Source organism: Halichoeres trimaculatus, unplaced genomic scaffold, assembly GCF_033239565.1.
Source record: "Halichoeres trimaculatus isolate MK-OKI-2021-1 unplaced genomic scaffold, fHalTri1.1 fHalTri1_scaffold_10, whole genome shotgun sequence".
NCBI classification, from domain to species: Eukaryota; Metazoa; Chordata; class Actinopteri; order Labriformes; family Labridae; genus Halichoeres; species Halichoeres trimaculatus.
Window position 1 is genome coordinate 25,405,663 of NW_027437187.1, and position 19,038 is coordinate 25,424,700.

Below are 19,038 nucleotides of genomic sequence, written 5' to 3' on the forward strand. Positions count from 1 at the left end.
AACCACCAAGAGCAGAGCCCAAACACACACACACGAGTTTAGGAAAACAAACAAGTTGTGAGTTTATTCATCACTCTAATCTAAACTGAAAAAATGATTGGGTTCCTCTTTGACAATGCCAGACTCGGATTTGCCGCCCACAGCCTGTGAGAGGTTAGAGGTCAAGTCTCTGACATCTGAGTTGGTCCCTCCTTGTTTCATTCTTCCTTCTGCAGCACAAGTTTCCAAAAGGAATGCCAAAACACTCAGGAAGAAGTGTCTTTACAAAGTTCAAAGATGTAAAAAGAGTTCCTACCCCAGGTGGGCCAGGGCTCTAATCTGCCAGAGCACTGACACACAAGAAAAGATAATTTTAATGGCTTACAAATTCCTGATTTGTTTTACGTTTTTGAACCTCTCTTTTCTAGTTTTCCCTTCTGTAATACTCTTGAAAACACCAGTCTCTGGCTGGATAAATAACCTGAGGCCTGTTGGAGTGGCTGCTTCCATCTCTCACAATGAGCTCCGCTGGAACTTCAAAGCAGGTCTAGACGTCAGCTTTGAGGCCGAGAGAATATTCTCTGCTAGAAAAACGACAAAAGACCGCCACAGGTGGTTTATTCTTTCAACTATTAATCAGTGCTCTACCTTGTTTGTTTTCACTTTTACTTGAAAAACCCAGACACGTTGATTGATGAAGTTTAAAGCTTTGCCAACAAAAGTAAAGAAGGAAAATAAAGAAGTTGATACATTGACATCAAGCTTCTTTGTGGGGTTGTGTGTTTGCTGATTTGTAACACGAATGCTCTGGAATACTTCAACCATTTATGTGGCAGTTATGTAGAAACGTCAATTTAATGCTCCACTTCAGTTACATTCTCTGTTTAAACTTGTCTAATCCGTTGTAATGACAAAGAAAAAAATCAAGTACACAAAAGAACACAGTCTCCAAAACCCAGCTCCTCAGTGGCTCTTTTTGTAGTCAGGTTATTAATCTCATAATCACTTTTCAGAAGCACAAACATTGACTTTCCATTTATTATTTCCAATATTATGAGTGTTTATCATGTGATTCATCCCCTCCAATCTCTTAAACCAAATCCGTTTTGTCTTGTACATTGATTTTACTCAGGGTTTACGCCCAGCCAGCCTTAACAAAGCACTGAAAATGCTGAGTCATCCCAATCCCATGGATTTATCCCTCACCCATAAAGAGGACTGTTGGTGGCAATGTTTGGTGGTCTATAAATAAGATCAGCCCAGAATAATGGAGGCAGTGGATGATATGGGGGATTGAGCACATCCAGTGATTTAGTCCATGGATTAAAGAGCACAACAATGGTGGACAGGATGGCTTTGGTTTGAGAGGTAAATGGTGATAAATGGCTCTTTTGTTGATGCTACTTCACATCATGAACACATGGTTAGTCTACTCTGTAGACCTCATGACTGTGGGATCAGGGATGGCACAAGTAGGTTGGTTTCTGATGCATTTTTAAATCTAACTATTTTTGTTATGATAGAATATTCTGGAAGAGAGGTCAGTTTCATATCATCTTAACCTGTTTTGGTTGTATTTAATTCATATTTTGTTATAGCAGAAACACATTGGTTGAAGAAAGACATGTCCAGGATGGAAACACTGTCATCCCTAAGGGGCCGCTTGAGGCTGGCTGCAGAAAGACAGGAAATTACGTATACACCCGGCCATGAAAACAGACTTTTATGGCATTAAAAGGTATATTCATTTCAAGTTTTAAAAAACAGCTTGGGTCTGATTTCACCATCAGCACACACTGTACGGTTAGTGCATTTTTTTTTTCTAGCTCGGCTGGTTAGAAGTTATTAGGATCGTTTGATTGTCCAATCAGAGACACAGCACAGGTCACAGAACTGATGGTCACCCTGTAGCTGTTAGAAAGGAAAGTCACAGCCCACGTCATATCAAATATGGCTGCGTCCGTGGATCGACTTCATTTCACAGTATCAGGAACAGACAGGTGATGTCACGGAGGCTACCCTCATGTTTTATAGTCTGAGTCATCCCTCAGTTTCCTCAGCACATTGCCATAGTTTACGGCACTTTCAGAACGGTTGCAAAGTACCTGAGTTTTGTAGTGCAATGACAGTTGATGTCATGTACCACTCGACCCAACTATGGTCGATCTTGGAGCAGGCAAAATGGAGATGACTAATGGAGTTCTTAATAATTAATCTAAAACTTGTCGCTTTAATATCCAAGCAAAATAAATTCTACTGAAAAACATTTGCCGAACAATGTAAAGAAAAAGTAGAATGGACTTATAAGACTGAAGCCATATTTGTATCTGTACACATTTCTGTTTTCTGTAGCGAGAGTGAACATTCTTACATGGGTGTTAATGGGCTCTCCTGGACTTTTGGAGCCAGCCTCGAGTGGATGCTCCAAGAACTACATTTTTTTTGTATCTGCACATTGGTATTCATTTATCTTTATGTTTAAGGTCGAGTCTGCAGGAATTTCTATAACTGGTTAACAAAATTCAAACTGTTGGCGCAAGCCAACAGAGGAGAGGGTTCAAGGCAGACACAGACACTGACATGTGTGTAGAGTAACTGTATAAGTTGACATTTTATTTTTTAGTAAAATCCTGCAGACTCTACCTTTAATCCTTCAGAATGTGCTTTAATTGACCCATAACTTTATCTGACAGATGGACTAGATACCTGCCATTTTTTTTCCATCAGTCTAAACTAAAAGAAAAAAGATTGTCATCAGGTTCAGTTTATAATCCCACCCTGACTTAAAGAAAAAAAAACAGCTGGGAATGGATTGGTAGTCTTTTCATATCCTTAAATTATAAACTATGACGGTTTCAGAACTTTTAAAATGACCCTCTTTAGCCCAGCATTATCACACATTGCATAATCCTTACAAAGGTGCTAATCTCGTCCTGTGTTGTCTGGATGCTTGTTTGTTAAACTGTCCTTTTTCCTTCAAGAACCGGTCTGACTTTCCAATAGATTTACAGTCACTCATGTTTCACCTTTGCACCTCTGGAAAAACCTGTCACATAAAGGAAGGTTTGTGAATGTTAAGAACAGGGGGCCCCATTTCCGAGCATTTAGCTGTCATGTATACCTGAGGGGGTCATCATAAAGCAGAACACACAGTGCAGTGTGTGTGTGTTACAGTCAAGCTTAAGCACTACTGTAGGGCATGGAAATGAACCGGAAAAATAAATATCTACAATTATAGATTCAAGGATCAAATCTGAAATAGACGTAAACTCCCTGAAAACTCATCTTTCTGAAAAGCGCCGGCCTGACAGAGCAGAGTGTGTTGGCAAATTATCAGTGTGAATCCTTTTAACTTCAATCACCATCTTTGGGATGTGGAGATGATTGCTACATGGTGTAATTGAAGAGTAGATCAAACGCAGAGGCAGAAGTGCTCGCTGAAGACGAGTGTCAGCGCAAGTCCAAACTGTGGCACTGTTTTAGTGGAACAGATTACAGGCCAGGGATTATCATTACAACAATGGCGATGATAGGCAAATCCTGACGGTGAAGACTGAACTGCAGATTATTTTAACAAAACACGGGTCAGGCTTAGTGTTTTATTTAGATAGGTTAATCTGATAAATGAATTTAGATTCATTTAGAGCCAAATCAGAAAGAGAGATATTGATGAGAGGGAAAGAAAAATAAAAGGATAGACCAAAAAAGAGACAAAGAGCAACATGAATTAAATATTACAGATGTATGGTAGCCATGCCATAAATAGAATTCTGACAAATGCTATTTTTTTTTTCACTATGGACCTAAGCATTCAGTTATCTAATCATTGTCATCCTTGTTGGTTGGCACAAGAAGTGAACTATGTAATTTGTATTTTTACTATTCTGAGCCCAAATGCCTGTCTGATGTTGTGTCCAAACTGTGACACAACCACTGACTACTAGTCTGGACTGTGCTGTAATGTTTTACAACCCAAATCTAAACAAGCACAGATAGCATCTTCAGATAAAATCTCTTTACCACACGCTTTGGCATCTTTTAGACTAGAAAACACAGATAAAGTTGCAAGCAGATAGTGTCTGGTTGACCCGGCATTTAGCTACTCCACTTGGAGTGATGTTTTAACAGCACATGCAAGTGGATGCTAACCTGCTAGAAGGACTGAAGGATGGTGACACTTGCTCTAACATCAGTCACACTCAGCAAATTGACCATCCTTAATTTTCACTATACTCTATACTAATATTTTAAAACATTTGGGATAGTTAATTTAAATCATTATTATGCAAGCTATGAGAAAATATGTCACTTAAGAATATTCAGAACTAACATCTACACTTATATTTGTCTCACTGTGACTATGACTTGTAATTAACAACATAGTTTACACATCTTTAAGAATTTATTGTCCCTTGTTAAACTACAATTCATGTTTTTCCTGACCCCTACCTTTGTTTGATGTCACTTCTTACAGTTTCTTACTTTATTGCTGCCTGTATTATCATTATTGTAGATTTTCTTTCACTCAAGGTCCCTAAAATTTCCTCTTTCACTTGTTATGCTCTTATTTTGTTTAAAAGGGATGTTTTGCCTTTCAATGAAATGTGAATGTCACATCAATAGATAAAGTATCACCTTTTTTTTAGTTTTAATTCTCAAGCCTAATTTTGATGTCTAGATAAGCTACTATAAATAAATGCTATAATTTATGATGACTTTATTTCATCAACTATTCTGTTACATGTTATGACAACAAGACTTTAAAGGCTTTGAAAAACCCTGTGGTAAGGGGTTTTCCACTTATTTTATACATCGTCTTGGCACGCACACTCACAGTGTGACACTGGTCTCATTCAGAAGTTCTCCAGAGGAAAGGTAACCTCAGGTTATGGCCGGTCATTTCCATTCCATTCCTGACAGCTCACCTTGATTGTTTGTCCAGTCCCCCTCCCCCACGTCTCACCACAAACTACCCCACTTAGATCAAGACATACACAATGCAAACACCCGGAATCTGCTTCTGTCTCCTGTTTGTCATCCTTGGAGTGAAGATCCTATCAGGAACGCCAGATTTTTTGGTCACCTTCCGTCAAAGAAAAAGAAAAAAGTAGGGAAGAGTGGAAGGGAGAGCAAGATCAGGCTCTTGATAGCGCCATGGTTCAGACATATCTCCAGGACCACAAGTGTAATTTATGTTAGCTAAACCTTGTCTCTGTATTTCCTGTTTCATCGCTTTTGTTACAAGTGTTTTAAATTTAAAGTTTCCATAACAGATTTATCAAACTCTTGATCATCTGTGAGACAAACAGGAGGTAGGTAACAGAAGTGCTTTTAGTTGTTTGCTGTTTTTTTTACTACAAGAAAAAAACAGCTTTGCATGGCTAATTTGAAAATACTAGCTGTAGTTAGCCCACTGATTAAGCTAACCGAGGTTAAACGTTAAAGCTGTCTTGAAACAAAAGGGATTCGAAGAAGTCTAAATATGTATTTTACACTCAAGTACATCAAATACAACCAAAAGACAGACACTCAAACTACAAAGAGTTGGCTCTTTCAGGAAGATGATGTTTTAAAGAAGCAAGCTATTGTAGCTAGCAAAGAATAATCAAGCCTGCTGTGCCTTACCTAGTTAGCTGGGACAATCATCAAGGATTTGTGCCTTTTGGTTTGATTTTACTTATACTTTTTTATAGAGAAACAGCTAGCATATCTCAGAATGTGATGAAGTGTTCATGAAACTGTCCTGAAGTGTGTCCCAAAAAAAGAAAAAAAAACTCCTGTAACTCTTGAATATAGCTTTTTCTAACATAAAGTGTTTCTGAAAAAAACAATGTTAGTGACTGAGGGGCCGTTAACACAATAATGGTTTCAGGATGAAATGTAGTTGTTGCGTTTCACCTCTCGATTACACAAAAACTGCCTATGAGCCAACCTAAAGTTGAAACTTTGGAAAGGGCCTACCGGGGGAATTTTTTGAAAATGCAGTGGCCACTGATACAGCAAGCCAGAAAATTCAGTGAAAACTGAGATGTCACAGCATGCCTTGCACAAATCAGACAACAAAAACAGTAACAATGGCAGACTATCGTATTGTGCTTGTGCTGGGGAATCTGTTAAGTTTGCTGACTGTATTTTAACAAAATATGCATCTGTTGCTCCACTTGTGCAATCAGCAAAGATGCATTCAGTATGGATAGCAGATGATCAGCCCACCTCTGCTTTGGATGGCTACTAGATGTAGTTGTGTGTCTCTGCAGTTATATCACCAACTCCAGGCCTGGCATGCATACTACGGCTTTTTCATTCCCTCAGCGTTTTCACAAAAACTATTTATCACTTTGTTTTTTGTTTTTTTGTTTTTTTTTTCCGCATTTTTGGGTAGAACGTTGTGTAAACAGCCTCTGAATTAATATTGGCCAATGAGATAGAAATTTGTCACATTAGCGTTGCTACTGTTAGCTAGTATGCAAGTTTGTCTTGATTTGGGGACAAGGGTTTTTTTTCACCCTCCTTAAAGATTAATATGGGCGTCATAAAGATCAATGTGTTTCATCTAATCTGTAGAGATTTTTGTTGTCCTTCAGCCAAAGCACACTAATTAGCCCAGGATATCAGAAGTTAACACTGAAATGCATACAACCAACTGTTGCAGCCACATACCCCATATTTTTACAAAGTGATTGATCACTTAACTGAAGTATGCTTACTGGCAGCTGTAAAGCTATATTCTTCCCACAAAAACATAAACACAGCACAACATAGGTCCTAGAGGGCAAGAAAGACAAATTGATGTGTTTCAGACAGATGTCTGAAGAGACACACACTCCATACTTTGTCTTGGAGGCTTTTATGGGTCATATATTTTAAGTGTGATGGAAAGAGGGCGTTAGTACGTTTGCCTACTTAGTGTTTGTGAAGTGAGGTGGCGGGGGATGAGTTTGAGAGCAGCTTGGTATGTGAGGAATAATGTCTGAGGCTAAGAAAGCAGTGGTTTCCAGCGATGTCTGAAGAGGAGTCATTACGTCTAATGTCCTTCCAGGCGGTAAACATGAGGTCAAAGGGCGGGAGGATGAACTTTGTAACCTTCTGTGCCAGAGATGTTCCAGTAACAGTTTCTCTCTGTTAATTCCAATTCTGATTCTTTCTTATGAACATTCACCAGTACCAAAGATCCCATATTTTTTAAGCATAGAGGGACTGAATCATTGTGTTGACTGGTGTATTTCCAGACACTCAATAATCATGTTTTAGACTTTATCAGAGGATAAAAGAAAATTTAACAATTCTTTTTGGAATAAGGTTGTTAAAAAGCGCTTCCGCTTTCAAGAAAAAAAAAAAAAGAAAAGAAATATCATTGTACGGCACCTGGACAACACCACATGGCAAATCAACAAAATAAAAAAATCTGTTAAATGACATTAATGGGACACTAAGTAGCCACAGAGCCAGAACACAACAATGGTTTTAGGATTAGACGGTGGCGGACTCCTGTGTTGTGCTTGTGCTGCTCTATCTGCTGTATCTGTTGACTGTCTTTAAACAAAATGTGCATCTGTTGCACCACTTCTGCAACTAGCATTCGCCAGCTGACTGCTTCGACTCTACTTCGGTGGAGATCAACCAAAAGCTGCTCCTGGATAAGACAGTTACAGTGCCAACTACAGGCCTGGCATGCTTACTACAGCGTTTTCAGTCCCTCAGCATTTCTGTGTAAACACAGATTTTTTTCACTGGGTTCTCACTGCATTTTAGCGTTTTCAGGTGAAACATTGTCGTGTAATCAAGGCCAAAGTCAGAAGGGGTTTCCTCTCACTGCCCTACTCACTGTTCAACATAATACAAGCAAAACAATCAGAAGGGTAAATACACAGCAGGACACAATGTGGCACTCCTGATTTGACATCTTATAATTCCCGTAATTTGCAGCATTTGTTTTTGCTGACTGTGTTGAATGTAGCCTGTGCATCTGCATGTTCAAACTCACCGTTTGCTTTCAGAGAATTTGTATTTGTCTCCACCTGCAACTGGAAACAAGACCAACACCTCCCAGACCATGATTACATGTTAGATTTTGCAGAAACATTTCTAATTAGAGAACACAGAAGCAGAGGATGTGGAACAAGTTGAGTCACAGTCAGTTTGGTGTCGGCACCAGAGCAAATCACTGTAGCATCATGCACTCAGTATTACTCACAAAAACTTCGGAGTTATGTTCTTAAGACCTAAATCCCAGGACTTGATTTACTTTAAACAGTTGGAAATAAAGAGGAGAAATTTTCTCCTGTGCAGCAGAATCTTTGTGCCCTGATGCTGACCCTTCAGGGAGGCTACAAGGCTCAACAGCACTGTACCAACTTGCATTTTCCATTGTACCATGAGTGATTACACCCATGACGTGATGTGCTACACAAGCCCAGAGGCAACACTGGGGCTTCTGCTGTTGGTGGAATAATTTGCAATCTTCTATTTTGTTTGTTTTACCTCACATTGGATGGAATTCCCCTCTTATCTAAATCCAATAATTACTTAAACCTGGATGTCAAAACACTTTCCATTATTATCAGAGCCCCCTTTCCCCCCTCTTGTCCTTTGATGTCAGTTGTTACGGTGCAGGAACAACAAGCTCTGGCTCTTTTTTAGCTCAACTGAGTTGTCAGGATCCATAACCACAGGAGTCGGTCTCAGGGGACAGAAGGACGTGTCTGATCTCAGGATATAGTGCTGTCAGGATTAAAACAACACAACTGTTTGTAACCTGGATTTATGATCAGGCTTAAGATGTTTCCTGTTTACAGAAAACAGATCTTTTCAGACTAACAAAGTAAGTTATTTATACATTGAATTAGTTCTACCAAAGATTAATGGGAGAAAGGCATACAGCTTCAGAAAAAGCAAGCCAAAAAGCTGCTTTAGATGCACATTTTGTGATAAAAAGGGTCATTTCAACAAACTTTTCAATGTAAAACCATAAAACTTTAAGGTTTTTATCTCACAGTATAACTGTCACTGTAAATGCTGGAAACAGGACTGGAAAATAGGTCACCAGCTTAAACTTTCTAGAATGTCTCATTAATGTAACCTTTGATGCGCAGCACTGACGTTAAAGCATTTACAAATGGGACACTTAAACGCACCAAAGCGAAGACACTTTTTTTTTACAGCACTTCAATGGCTCCATCAGTTAATGGATTTCTATCAAATTTGATTGCCCGTTTAGCATTCTGAGCGTAATCCTTCTCTTTCCACCCGTGTAGGGATCTTTTGTTGAAGTACAGGGTGTGTGGTTAGCTTGAGCCGCTCTTGATTGGGTTTCAACATCTCGGCTGTTCTTTCACAGAGCAGAGCTCGGTGCATTTGCTGTTTGACTTCACCTCTCTTGCCTGTGCATTCTTTTGTCCCCTCTTTAACCTTGTTTTTGGAGACAGGATGGGGATGGGGGGTGAGTGTTTTGGGGTAATTAAAAGTGGGTTAAGGCGTTCCTAAAAGCACTACAAAAACACAAAGTAGAGGGTGAAAGGGCAAGGGTGGCTCTGCTCCAAAAGGCTTTACAGATTCCTCAAGTTTTGTAAAGAAGAACAATTCAGAGGGTGAAAAGTAGGAAGGTGGACATTGTTGAGATAATGATTAATTAATGACAGCACTCTTGTGTTCACAGTTTTGGCTGTAGTTTTTTGGCGACAGTTAGTTTGCTCCATCGAAGTACATTTGCGCTAAGGATACACAATAACTATCATCTCAATAGAGGGCATATTCAATCTTCCAATCTCAAAGTTTTATCAAATGACCAATTGGCCAATTATAGTTGCTTTCACATACCAACACAGTACATGGTAGTATTTAATTTGCTACAGATAAGAAGAGCTACAGTTTTGACAAGAGACTTATAGTGTGTCCCAAATTGCATACTTACCATACTCAAATACTCAAAATTTTGAGTATACTGCATCAAAATGAAAAACAGTATGCTTAGTATGTGAAAAATGAGTATGCAAAAGTACCCGGATGATGTACTCAAATCGGCCCGGATTTTGAGTATACATACCTGGACATCTTCAGCCAGTAGGAGGAGGAGGAGATGTTGTTGGCGCCGATTACGGCTTAGCAAAGCGCGATTGAAATTCATTGTAATTGCAATGAAAGATGGTAAGATCTTGATATTTTGATCGTGTTATTAGCTGTGTTTAATATACTACTGAAAAGGCTTTGAAAATTGGCAGGCAAATAGTGGCAGTATTAGAAGCCGGTCACAATTAGACCTAGTAGAAGAAGAAGTCGACATCATGTCGTCATTTCTGGTTAGTACGGCGCTCGGCAGTATGCGATTTGAGACAGCACTACTCCCTCAAAATTCGCGCACTAAGTCAGTGAGTATGTAGTATGCTTATTACACTTAATTTGAAAATTTTGAGTACACAATATGGAGGTATGCGATTTGAGACACACTGTTAGTAAGTGGAAGCCTGATCCTGTTTGCATTTCTACAGCTGACTGTGCCCCCTCTTGGTAGGTGGTGTGTAAGCTGGATGCCAAGAGCTTCATCAGTTATGTATTAGTGTGACGGCATAGCAGCATTACACAGTGTACCCACTAATAAATCCAACGAAGAAGAAAAGCACAGCACAGTAAACAAAGAGCAATGATGGAAGACATCCGGCAAATCATATCCTTTGTAATTTCCATGAGATTCTTTGCTACAAAGCATAATCAAGCTTTGTTTTAGAGAAAGCCGTGTGCCACGAGGGGAAATATGACTACCTCTGTCGTGTGATAGGTGATGATTCTTTCAACCAATCAGAGGACTGCATAGTTGTAGCTCCACCTTCTGGGGTGGGGTTGGTTTAGTCTGGCACCCCTATGGAAGGGTCCCACAAAGTGGGATGGTTTGACTCGGTTATTTGGGGATCTGACCCGGGACAAAATGTCACAAAATGTGCGCCATATCGATACAAACCAAACCGAGACCGCTTGGCAGAAACGGAGCTTAAGATTTCTGTACAGGAGCCAACACACCAATGGCTCCCGACACAAATATTTCAGTCACATTTTTTACCAATGCTGTAAAAACAGAAACTATCAGTTCTACCGTAATGTAAGGACTATGGTGTTAACAAGCAAACGCAAAAAGTGCCAGAACTTTCTTGCAGATTAATAGAAAAACATTGCCTCACTTGAGTCCGACAGAGTCACTTTATCTGAGAGTTTTTAAATGAATTTATAGTCTAGCCAAAATTATTTACTCACTTTGGAGATAAAACCAAGACTAAGTGCAAACAAATTTCCACATTAATCCCTGTGATAAAACAGTGTGTCCAAACTGTTCCCAATAAATCTGCTCAACTAATCCCCTGATTTTATTTTTCATCCTGTTTTATTTGCTGGTTTGATGGCCAATGTGAGCAAAAATGAATCAAAGTTAATCAAGCCAGCATTTCCCTCTATTACTTCTCATTGTAAGGTCAAACACACACACTGCAGCGCTGTTTTTCACAGCTTCAAAGATGGGCCAGATGGGGATAGGAAGTAAGAGAAGAAAAGGGGGAGGGCTGTGGCAAAACTAAGCAGAGGATTTTACATGACCTCCTCCAGGGCTTACCCTGCATGTCTCCAGATTTTTGTGCAGTAAATAGCCTCACTAAAGTCATTACTTTCTTAATTGGACCAGTTCAGCATGTTTTCTCAAAGTCTTAAGTAGTTTATGATTCAGAGACACAGGCACTAAGCACTGTCGTTTCCCCCTTGGCCTCAGGGCAACAGGCCTGTATGCCATGTGAGAAAGCAGGAAGGCACCTGTGTCACATTTCCCATGATCTGTGAACACAGTGGACAGCAGCGTGCCTGCTCTAATGACCCAATTGTAGTGAATTTATTGTGTTTTGTAGATCCAATCTGAGATTAGTGTAAATAGACAATCATGTCCTTTTTGAACCTCTCCTAAGACACCACAGGGTTTATCTGGGAGATGGGGAGGATAATTAGAGGGTCCACCAGCAGGACACTGACAATCACCTAAAAGAGAGTTCATTCCTCCTCACTGATCCCTACACCATTCATGCTATCTGGAACTGCATGTGAATGAGCAAGCTGAGCGGCAAACAGCTGGAGTTTGTTGGGCCTCAATAGCCCCTATACATGATATTTGCTGTATGTTGTGTCGCAGTGTTTTCAGCACATTGAAGGAAGTTGGAGGCATGCTAGTATGACTGATTAGTAACAGAGGTCCCATTCGGGGATCCATTCTTTTGATTTACCAAGACAAGAATTCCCATGTAAGTGGGATGAAAAGCTTTCACTCATATAAATGCAATTCAATCCCTTCACTTGTCTTGACAAAGATGAATGCATGGCCATAGTCAACTTTTAATCAAGGCTTAAAAACGCAGAATGTGTCACAGCCTGTGCCAGCAGACCACTCTGGGAGATCAGCATGCGGTTTGGATCTCTTAACTAATGAAACTGCATCCTTTTATTGTCTTACTTTGTTCAGAGATTTTGCTTTATCTGCACTCAAACTCTAATCTGACAGCAACCCATCACTGCAAACAATATCACGAATAAAAGTATCACATCTGTCAATTTGTAATTGAAGATGACACCATCAGGAGAACTGCACGTCAGGGTTCTTTTTAATTTGACCAGTTTCTTCTTGCACACCAGTGACTCTGTCACCTGCAGAGCCAGATGAAGGAGGCATCAGATGCATGAAATGGGTGTATATGTGATGCCCTGGTGACTGTGGCAGGACCTCTCCGTGCCTCTCTCCCTTTCTTTGGCAGGACCAGGAGCCCCTGCGTGGGGGCCACCCCCTCTGACATCAGCGGGGCCCCGCAGCCCTGGGAAGTTGAGCATGTGAGCTTCCCCAGGTCATTAGGGAGAGGCTTGAAAAGACTGTCACCAGGAAGGAGATAAGCCGCGAGGGGCGCAGTAATAAGGCCCTGAATAATAGCCCTTCTGTAGAGAGCCACTGAGGACACAGACCCAGGGATTAAAGGGAGACTGAAAAGGAGAAAGTCAATGGACCTCCACAAAAATATGAACCAGAGCGCCGGTAAATGGTGGGGGGAGTTATCAGCATTCTGCAGGCTCCTTCTCTGGGCCCCATCAAGCTCAAGGAGAAGGGAGGTGTTCGTTGGTGGGAGTCTCCTCTGAGATGAGACCGTTTTAGAACAAGGCATTTCTGCTGGCTTGGCATATATCCACCTGAAAGACACCCAGAAGGACCAGCTTCACATGCACTTACTAACCTTGAAGTCAAACCCATATACAAGAGCCTCTCTGCAGCATCTAGTAGTTGTTTGCTAATGAAGAAGAATGCTAACTGCAATGCATAGCAGAAGAAAAGGAAAACATTAGCTTCTGTTACCAGAACAGATGTTCAGTCTACATGACTGTAAACAACACCATGCGTCACAGAAACAGGGGGATGAAGCTCAAGACAGATGCTCAGTTATCCCAGTGCTCACTAATAGCAGCACCTCACCCCATTACTGGTTAATGCTACTGTCATACAAACAGACCGTTAACAGGACATATGTCTTGCTAAGTGTTTATACCTGCATCTCACACGGTGTGGGCTGTTGACCTTGGAGGGTTCTTGCTTGACTGCAACTGGATTTGGTTTAAGGCAGCTGTGGTTCCACAACTCCATCATAAGAATAATTTTGGCTGTATTTGTAGGGCCTGCCTCACTCAAAGGCTTGCTCATAAACCATCTTCAGACCTCCCTTTGTGCAAAGGGGACTCGAGTGAGGTTTGTGCCACTGCTAAGGTCTAGCAGTTCCATGCTCTCCAGCCTTTCTTCTTTTAAAAAATACCACCTCATTTAAATCAGCATGAATCCAGAAACTGTGACAGACATCACAAAGTAACTTTTGGGGACACCAAATAAACCAGTCAGGTGTTTAACTTAGGAGTCATCCTCAAGGAGATTGTTGAAACGGATGAATTTCCAAGTAATTAGGTCATTTCCAACGCACACTATCTGGATCAATTTCCGATCTCACCACAGAGCTGTGCAGCCTCCCATAATGTGAGCCACATTGTCAGATGCTGGGAAATGTAATGTGAAGCAGACACGTGAGGCTTAAAGCAAGTGGGCCCGATCCCATCTACTGAAGCCGTGAGGGTTGTCTCAAGGCTGCACCTCCACCTTATGACAGTCATTTAGCCAAGAATGTATACATAGTTTCTGTTATTGTCTAACATCCTCGCAAGAAACTCATACAACTGCACACTTCGTCTCATAGCGATCTGTGTTTGCGATTCTTGCAGTCACATAGATTGTATCTAAGCCTGAAGAAAACAAACTGGGCTCAAGCCCAACAAATGCGCCCGAATTTCAACACACACTTTCCATGGTTACAAAGCTCTTTGCTGCACAAGTGAAGGCTGGCCCACAAGAGAAGTCTGCCCCTTTCACTTTAGCGCTCCAGTCCAAGAAGTCTGTTAGCAGAGTCCCTCAAGACTCAACCTCTCTCCTCACCCCACTGTCACCTCCCACACAGCTGCTTGCTGCCACATTGTCCCCCCATCATTGTCAATGTCACTGTCACCACCATGCACAACATGGGTCTACCCTACTGCTAACCTCTCCTCTCACCAAGCTTGTCCCCTGGGGTTTTAGCTGTCGATTGTTCTGGGACATGGCTGTGGAGCTGAGTGGCAAATCAAAGCCTTGCTCTCCCGCAGCAGGAGACCCCCTCGACTCTGGCTGGCTGTGGCCCGTTCGGCAGCCCACGGCAACCAGACTTCATTCCCCAGATCCTTGCTTTTAGGAACCCCGCCACTCCCCCCAATCTCCGGCCAGGAGCAAGCCCGGAGAGACAGGCAGGTCCGTGAATAGGCTCTGGGACTGAATAGGCATTTCTTCAGGCAAGGCTAATGGGTGGTCCTTTTTACCTCTGGATTGGACTGCATGGAAGCAGCCCAGCCAAAAGAGCTCTCATGCAATGTCACCTCGAACAATAATCAGCAAAAACGCTCCAGAGTTTGGACTTCCTGGAAAGACATTTACTTTGCGCCGATTCTTTTTGTTGAAGGGATTTCCAAAGGGTAGCTCTTGCTCAGTAGGGAAGCTGTCTTGAACTTAACCCCTTCGACTTTTCTCTCTTGTACCCTTCCTCTTTCTTTTCTCTCCCTGCCTTTGTTTGCTCAAGAGGTGTCAAGGATAAAGGTGTCTTTGACTTACAAAGCTTCTACCTGAGAATTTGTCCATCACTCACAACCCACTTGTCCAGTTAGCTGATGCAGAGCAATTTGTCTGTCCCTGGTGAACCATATCCAGCATTTCTTTGAGTGTCACAATCTGGTCTTTTTTTTAAACAGTTTTGCGCAGTTCGTGAGGTGTTGTGGGAGCTGTGGTGCAGGTGAGCATGCTTTCACAGCTTGTGTTGTGCAAACAGACACTCGAAATGCAACAGGGCCTCTGATGGAACCACAGCAGACAGATCTATGTCTGTCATCTCATTGGTGGGAGACAGACGCACACACACACACACACACACACACACACACACACACACACACACACACACACACACACACACACACACACACAGACACACACAGAAAAATGCAGAGCACCGACACTGGCTGCATGTAAAGGTGCCTTTGATCAGAGGTTCCCTTAGATCTTCAGCTTCCCTGCCATTTAGACCTGTTTACACAACTTCAAACCCTAACAAGGAGAAGGACTTTACATGGAACACCCATTCAAGCAGCTCAGGGAGATGTTTAGTGGAGGACATTTATTGATAACTTTGCCTTGAGTTTGTCCCATTCAGGTTGAAGTCGTTCATTATCACTCCTATTGTCGTGATTGTTTCCTGAGTTCGTATTTTCTTTCCCTGAACCTTTTCTATTCTTTCAACAAGCAACAAGATGGGTGATGGGTCCGGGAGTGATTCATTGATTTCAAGCAGTGATTTACCCATTTGAAATAAGATACAATGCTCAGATGTGTCATAGAAATGATTGTTAAAAGCAGTTCCAGTCAGGGTTGATGGTGGATCAGAACCAGTAGAAGCTGACCATGAGTTCCTACAGCAGCTCACTGCTGCTTGACAGGGGTTGGGGGGGCCAAATGAAGACCACCTGGACTGAGGTTAATCCCCTAAACACAGTCCTCCTCCTCAGGCCCGCGTCATGGACTCATGCCACAGGATTTACACAGGTTTGGATTTGAAACAGGCCTCTGCATTTTTTTTCTTTTTTCTTCCTTTTGATAGACGAGCAACTGAGCCTTTTCTTGTAAGTCCCTGATGCTGTGAACCTGCAGAGGGTCACAGCTCATTCATACTGTCCAACAGTGTACGGCTATCAGTGGCCATTATGAGTGATGGATTTACCATCAAAATGTTTTTATTTCAGACTTTCATTCCCTCTGTCTGTTTCAGATCAGGGTTTTGTGATCTCGAAAAACTGCCCCATAAAAAGGACAGAGTTTTTTATTACAAAAATGTGCATGTACTTCCTCCTGCACATTTGTTGTACAGTGTGATTTTTGCCAAATTATATCTGTTTCAGAATCATTGGAACGCTTGATAGGTTTGTAACTCAATAAATGTGAAGAAATGGAGAGAAAGATGAAATTAGTGGATACAGGATCTTTTGAAGTTGCTTCAAACGCACTTGAGCAATTGGACACCTGCGTGTCTTGATAGATGTTTTATGGTTTGGTTTGGTTTGGTGGACAGCATATTGCAAGGCATTGTGCCTATTTTCTCTGGAAATATGGAAAATTTTAACAACTGCGATAAGAATAAAGACAAAACCAGTCACTATGGTGCGTAACGTGACTCACATCATGTGGTGATCGCTGCAGTGTTCTTTAACCTCCTACACAGTCTAACTGGGAATGCTGTGTGCTGGCATGTTGGACTGACAACTTTGGAAAACTTAAAGGGCAGGCTGAGCTAAACTTTTACAGAGTACAAGTAAGATAAGGGATCTATAAAAAAGTTTTTCTTTGCAATGTCTCACTTGTGCTGGTGAGTAAAATGTTGAACTGATGCTCCAAATCCTTATTCCTTAGTTTTCATCGAACTGATGTGAACAGTGACCATGAGATATATGGAATGTTTACAAACACACACACACTTTTAAACAGAGCTTTGCAGGGCTTTCTACCCTTCTCTCATAGACACACAAAGCGCACCCACAGAACTTTATGTGAGACAAACAAAGTGACCACCAGTGTGGTGTGTGAAATCTCAAGCTTTCTTATCCTGAAGCACTGTGACAACACTAATTTTAGATGCCACAGTATCTCTGTGGACAGGTTATCTGTGGCTGAAAGTTCCTAGAGCTGCTGTCTTTCACTGTGGAAGAACCAGGTCTTCATCAGGGGACACCTTGGCACCCTGAAGCCCCCCTTTGATAGAGTCAGCTCAAGCAGAGATTGATCACAGCAAGCTGGTTTTGCTGGTTTTTGAATATCCCAAACCCTATGTTAAGTTGAAAATAATGCAACGGCAACAAATATCACATGTTACAAGAGCTTCTTTAATGTTTTACGAAACATACAGGCAACTATTTAATTTACAGCAGTATTATCAGCAAAACATTAGGGACAGGGATGATAAAATACAAAAAATTGTGTAATGTTTGGGAAAACACCTTGGTCTGAAGAATTAAAATGTGATCTTCTTCTTTTGAATTCTTGGATGCCACAGTCCTCATTCTAAAAAGAGAGGGGAGATCACATGGCTTTCCTTCAACACAAAGCTCAAAATCCAATATATTACACACCTAGGAAGGCATAGTTAGAATTGAATATATTGTTTTTTGCACGACATATGCAGTCAACCAGATAATGTACGCTTCAAGAAAGACCATAGATATTCCGGAGACTCATATTGTTGTTAGGCACAGCTCGTTGCAGCAGATCCCCCTTCCCTGTCTTTTATTCTCTGTTTCTTCTTATCTTTTTAATAATCTCTGTATTTGAAGCCTATAACAACCTTTTATGGCTTATTTGTTGGCCATGGACACCAACCTTGAAATGTTTGCAGTATTTTTATTTTTATTTTTTAACTTTTTTTTGTTCCTGTGTGTTTCTGGGGATACTGTGTGCAATCATAGTCAGCCCAGGGCATGTCGATGCAAACTGGTGCTAGGCTCGAGCTGAGGAGAGGGGGCGAGGACGTGTTGGTGCTGCAGTGGGAGCCTAAGAGGAGACAATATAATGTTTTTCCATCCATTGTTGTGGAGAATGTTCTATCTATTTTCAATAAGTTGGACATGCTAGCAGTGCTTACTCAGCACCAGAGGAGGTTCCTGGAGAGTAGCATTATGCTATTCACAGAAACATGGCTAACGTAGCTAACACTGGACATGAGTGCTACATTAAAAGGATTAGTTTGCCTGTAGGACTGACTTGTCACCCATTTTAAATATTTGACACATAATGAAATGGAAAACAGAAAAGTAGACCCCCCAACATGTTGAGCAGCTGAAAGAATAAAACAACATTTCACTTCCAGAACTCCACAAACTGATCTCTTGGTTCCCAAACAATGAGAAATGTTGAAAGAAAAAATAATGCGCCACAACTTTTTGTTTTTCTTTTTAAATCAAATCTAGAATCAGCATTTTTTTTATTTCTTCTTTTTTTTTTTTATTAACTTTTTGATATATTATCATTTCATGATTTTCAAGGTTTGAAGGATTTGCAAAACATCAAATTTCTTGTTACTATCAATATCCTGCATTTTTTTTTTTTTCAGTTCAACCTTCAGAATGACTGAAACATGATACACATGCAGCCGAAGTATTTAAACTTTAATCTATAAACCAATTCTGGATCATTTCAATTCCAGGGATTTCTTTATCTAGAAAAAGCTAGGGTTTTTATTTTTCTGTATAAAAGCTAAGCTAAGCTAAGCTAATCAGCTGTTGGATGAGCTCAGAACCCAACATAGCCCTCTTGTTTAATCTCAGCAAATATTCTAAGGAGTGGATTTCCCAAATATATATGCATGTGTGTGTGTGTGTGTGTGTGTGTGTGTGTGTTTGTGTGTGTGTGTGTGTGTGTGTGTGTGTGTGTGTGTGTGTGTGTGTGCG